Below are 5569 nucleotides of genomic sequence, written 5' to 3'. Positions count from 1 at the left end.
GGATTTTGATTTTGGTAGCCTTGGTTTTGATTGAAAAAGGGTCTTTGATTTTGATTTCTCATGGGTGGTGGAGTGTATGTAGTTTGAGGGTTTTGGACATTTTGGCTCTTGTATGAGAGATTTGGATGGAACTTGGTGTTTTCATTGTAAAAATTTGAATAAGGGGTGCCACTTTTGTAAGCTTGGAAAGCATTGACTTGCTCGGTTGTTCCCCTACATTCACTTGAGTCATGACCCAAGGTTCCACAATTCTCACATATCCCGCTTGGGATTGATGAGGATGCCGTCATGGCATTGACATGATGCTTTGTTGATTTTGAGTTTTCCTCAAGTCTAGCCATAGCTTGTTCAAACTTCAAGTTGATTGTGTCAATGTGAGCACTAAGTTGAGCACCCAATTGAGTAACGGTGTCCACTTCATACTTTCCTCCTCTAGTAGCCTTGCGAGGCCTACTATATTGCGAATTATGGACCGCCATTTCCTCAATCTTGTTCCATGTTTGATTGTCATCAACTTCGGTGAACATTCCATTTGATCCCATATTGAGAATGTTCCTTGAATCTTCATATAAACCATTCCAAAATTGTTGCACTAAAAACCATTCGCTAAGTCCATGGTGAGGACATGAGCGACAAATACCTTTGAACCGCTCCCAAGCTTCATACAAAGATTCTTCATCCCTTTGCTTAAAACCCGTAATTTGAGCTCTTAGCATATTTGTCTTCTCCGGTGGGTAGAATTTTTTGTAGAAAGCTAGAGCTAGCTTCTTCCAAGAATCTATTCCAAGGGTGGCCTTATCAAGGCCCTTCAACCATTGCTTTGCGGTGCCGATTAATGAAAAAGGAAATAAGACCCATCTTATTTGGTCTTGAGTCACGCCCGTTTGAGAGATAGCTTCACAATAATCACAAAATGTTTCCATATGAGAATGAGGGTCCTCACTAGGCATTCCCCCGAATTGGCTCCTCTCAACTAGTTGAATGAAGGCGGACTTGGCAATAAAGTTTCCGGTAAGATGTTGTGGGGTAGGAGTACCATTTGGTAGATCCTCCTCGGTGGGTATAGAGTGTGACGAGAATTTAGGCATTGTAGGTGGATTTTGTGTGGTATTGTTTAATGGGTTCTCTTCTCCTTCTATTGCGAAAGGATTGACAAACTCACTAGTGGGTTGAACAACTTCACCAACACCTCCCAAATTCCTCCTAACAAGTCTCCTATTATTCGTCAAGGTTCTTTCGATTTCACGGTCAAAAGGTAACAAATCTCTTTGTAACCTTCTAGACATGCAAAATATCAAACAACTCGAAAACAATTAGAACAAACCTTGAGGAGTTTTACTTCCCCAAGGTGAAAAAGACACAACTAAAAACAATAAAAGAAATCTTAAATCAATTAAACACACTCCCCGGCAACGGCGCCATTTTTGATCGATGCCATTTGGTGTTCACAATTAAGCATATGTGGTCGTTGGTCAATGGTCGATACAAAACACAATTTATACTTCACAAACAACTCTACAATTAGTAAAGAGGCAAGTAAAGGTCGGATCCCAAGGGACGGGTATTGAAATGAAGATTCTATTGTAACTAGTGGTGTCTAGGGGTGTCACAAATTGGGTTGATGTAGAAGGTTACTAAACTAAAATAGCAATGAAAATAAACTAACAAGGTAAATGAAAAAAAGGGTGTAAACAATTGATTAAAAGCACTAGGGTGTCATGGGTTCATAGGGGAATCATGGGATATGATCATACAAACATGTTCTCAAATTATAAGCAAGCAATTATTGTTGTGATGGATTGAGTTGGGTTATATCTTACAATCCTAGGAAAGTTTGGGTCCCGGAGCCGAATCTCTTGGATTGTACAACACCTAAAAGTCGACTTAATCTTCCCTACTTAACACATGCATGGTCTCACAAGACTCGAGTTGGGTTATGTCTTACAAGTCAAGTTGAATGGATAGAAGATGGTAGTAAATGCAAGGATTCATAGGCTTAGCATTTCATCAAATATAACATGTGCATGTATTAAGATCAAAACAAGCAAGCAAATAAGATATGAAAGCATATTAATTTAAGCATGAATCATTCCCCATGTTGGTTTCCCCTAATCACCCATTAAACCCTAGCTAAGAGACTACTCACTCATTATCATGTTGATCATGGTAGAAAGGTTGTCAATCATACTAACATAATGAAACATGATGAATAAATGAAAGTAATTAGCAATAATTAAAAAGGGATTAAGAGATTATACCTACTAATGATTCCAATAATAAAGCAAGAATAATAATAGAAGTACTTGAATCCTAGATTGAGAGGTTGTCAATCTCCCAAAATAACCCAAATAATCTTCAATTACCCAAAATAAAGTAAGAACAAGAGAGAAATTAAGAAACTAGATCTTGATTAGAACTTGATTAATATTTGATTACAATATTAAAGAGAGATTTGATTGATATTACTACTCTAATTATTGATAAAAGGAACATGCTCCTCTAATTAGACTAATGGGGTATTTATAGTGAAAATTAGGGAGGATGCATTAGGGTTAACTAAGGGCTAAACTAGTAATTACACTTTTAAGTTGAGCAAGGAGCCTCCGGGATTGTCCGAGAGAAGGGCTTCTCCATTTCGTAGCTTGAAGAACGAAACTATGCTGTGCTGTGATCCGTGCGGCTGAGAGTCGGGACGGCCGGATCTGGGATGGACGATCCGAGCGGATCAAGGAACAAGACGCTCGGATTGGGCATGGGGAATCCGAGCGGATTCCTGGTGAGGACGCTCGATGGCGAGGACGGACGGATTCTCTACAATCCGTTCGGATTGTAGTTCAGACTTTCCTTCTTCTTTTTCTTCCCTTTTCTTCATGAATTCCTTGGGGATTTCCTTGGGGACTCAAGGATCCTTTTCTCAACAATGCTCTTCTACTATGCTATGTACAAAGGCCTTCTAGTCTTGTCTCTCCTTGATGCTTGGTCATTGAATATGATCAATTTAGCCTTATTTTGCCATGAAAATGCAAGATTCTTACTCCTTTCCTACCAAGGGATCAAAATCTCAAAGAATATGCAAAACAAAGAACTAAAGATAAGAAATGACCCAAATAGGCACTAAAAAGCATAGAAACAATGGTAATTCGGGGGCTAAATATGCGCCAATTATGGTCGCATCACCGGTCACCCGGCTGGGAATATGCCCAAACTCAAAATCACCTAAAACCCTCACTGTACTCCCAGCCGGTCAGTAGACCGGCCGCCGGTCACCCGGCTGGGACTACAGGCTTACTAAAATATGTCCAAAACTTACAGGAATCGTTTCCCATCAATTGTTTACGTATCCTAGCATGATTCTAACTCGGAAAAACAACATATTTGAGAAGGAAATCCAACAACTACGGATTTAAAGCAATAAAGATTGAAACTTTAAATCAAACATGTGAGAAATTCATATGAGGATAAAATCCAACCAAAATTCAAGTAGAACATAACAAAAATCAGATTTCAACATTTGAAGGGTTAAATTAACAAACAAAGCACACAAACTTTAACATAAAAGTCGAGTAACCCATCACCGTTACCTTTTTGCACTTAAATCCACAAAAGACTCGTCTACCTTTCAAGAATCCACTTCCGGGTCAACTAAAACTTCTCCTAAACATAAGAAAACACAAAATAAGACTAAGATTCAAAACTAGAAAAATGGTACCATGTAGAGAATGGCTCTACAGCCCCATGAATGGATGAAAGTCGGTATATTCCTTACCTAGAAAGGAGGAGGGCGATGAGAGGAAGAGATAGACGCGAAAATCGTTGAAAACCGATGAGAAATGAAGGTTTTATGGCCAATTTAGTGAAGGAGGTGGAAGTTGTGTAACAATGGTGTTGTAGTTGTGTGTTTGTTGGAAAATTTCAGAATTTAGGAGTGAGGGAGATGGAGTTGTGAGGGTTTAGTTGGGGGTTTTGTGAAGGGAAAAGAGAAGGGAAAGCCCATGAGTTATAAAAAGCCCAACAACTCAAATTGAGTCGGTTTCTACTAGAAATGACGTCTCAAGCCCACTACAACTCAAGACGGAAAATATTATTATTATTATCATTATCATCCGACCAAAATATTTATTTTGTATAACTTAAGCTTTAAAATACAATATTTATAAAATTCATATTTAATAATGAAATTAATGAAATTAAATAATTTAAAATATAAATAAGACAATAGAATAGTTAATTAAATTATAAATGTCAAAATGGAAAATTCGCGGGTGTTACAATCACCCCATCTTTTAAAAAGTTTCGTCCTCGAAACTTGAAAATAGAAATGAAAAGTCATATAACAATAAAACCGGAATTTTGAAATCGGTAACCAAAACATTAAAAGGTTACTTATAGTAAGAATCGAAATCCTTTCAAAAGTTTCAAATAAAATTTTCCGACAGAACCAGATTCTCATCAAAGGAACAGAAGTGCTCTCGTTGCGCATTCAAGAACATCACATTCCAAATCGAGGATAAGGTCAAAAGCAAATCATTTGTATAAATCGAAAATCAAAATACTTTCAAAACATTAATGAAGAGTTTTCAAAAGTATAAGTCTCATTCATGGAACGAAATTGCTCTTGTCGTGCACACAAGAACGCTAACTTTCCAAGTCAAAGACAAATCTAAGACAAAAGTCACTCGTCGACAAGCGTAGAACAAGTTATTAAACGTTTCAAATAACGAGTTCTAACATCCGATCAACGTCAAAATCAAAAGAAAAGGCAATTCACTCAAATTTTCTTTTGCAAAGGTCAAAATAGAAACAAAGGTTTCATTTCTAAATTCAAAAAGGAAGTCAAATTCCTGAAAATAGAATATTAAACTCTGATAAAGAAATCATAAATAGATCAAAGTTAGTTAGGAATTGAGCAAAGTTAAAAGTAGCTCGGGTTTAGCAATTAAAAATTAATAAAAAGAAGTTATACTCGTAGGACAAAAGGAGAACTAAATCAAATTCTCATTTTCAACCTTTAAAATAAGTAGGATTTTGTAAAAGTAACATAAACTTTTAACAATGGATCAAAAGTGGTAGCTTGAAATGTTTAGAAATAGCACGAAATGAATAGAACTTAGATATCATGAAAACAAAGTACGCTAACAGGGTTTAAACTTAACCAACAAAAGAGCTATGATGAACTTCCTAGGAGAAGAGTTGAAATCGAATCTACAAGGATATCAAAGATTGAATTCCATAGGCTAACATCAAATTCTAAAGGAGGAGCAAGCAGAAACGAGGAAGAGAGGTATGAACGGTAACACTTATGGTCAAAGAGGACGGGAAATTAGGCAACAAGGAAACGCCAGATACTTAAATCTTGAACAACAAAGTCATCCCCAACGGTTCCGAAAACTTCCTAACCACGAAACTCATAACCACATAACTCCCAAAAATTTCCTCAAAATACTCACACTTTACTCCTATGCTACCCCGTGGGTCAAGTCACTCCGCCACAATTGTGATTCCATAACTCTCAAATATAAATCATCTATAAACGATTTCCACGAAAGATCAAAACTACCTAAAGAGTTAC

The 5569-nt window shown here is 37.0% G+C and overlaps 1 non-coding gene across 1 annotated transcript; it reads left to right on the top strand.

Annotated features, from left to right (window-relative positions):
• The first annotated feature begins 609 nt into the window (after positions 1 to 609).
• On the top strand, positions 610 to 716 carry LOC141617595 (small nucleolar RNA R71). The gene has a single exon (XR_012531144.1). It is a non-coding gene; the product is annotated as a small nucleolar RNA R71 (small nucleolar RNA).
• Positions 717 to 5569: the final 4853 nt, after the last annotated feature.

The sequence above is a fragment of the Silene latifolia genome, chromosome 1, assembly GCF_048544455.1.
Source record: "Silene latifolia isolate original U9 population chromosome 1, ASM4854445v1, whole genome shotgun sequence".
Lineage (NCBI taxonomy): Eukaryota > Viridiplantae > Streptophyta > Magnoliopsida > Caryophyllales > Caryophyllaceae > Silene > Silene latifolia.
This window is presented reverse-complemented; position numbering and strand designations above follow the sequence as displayed.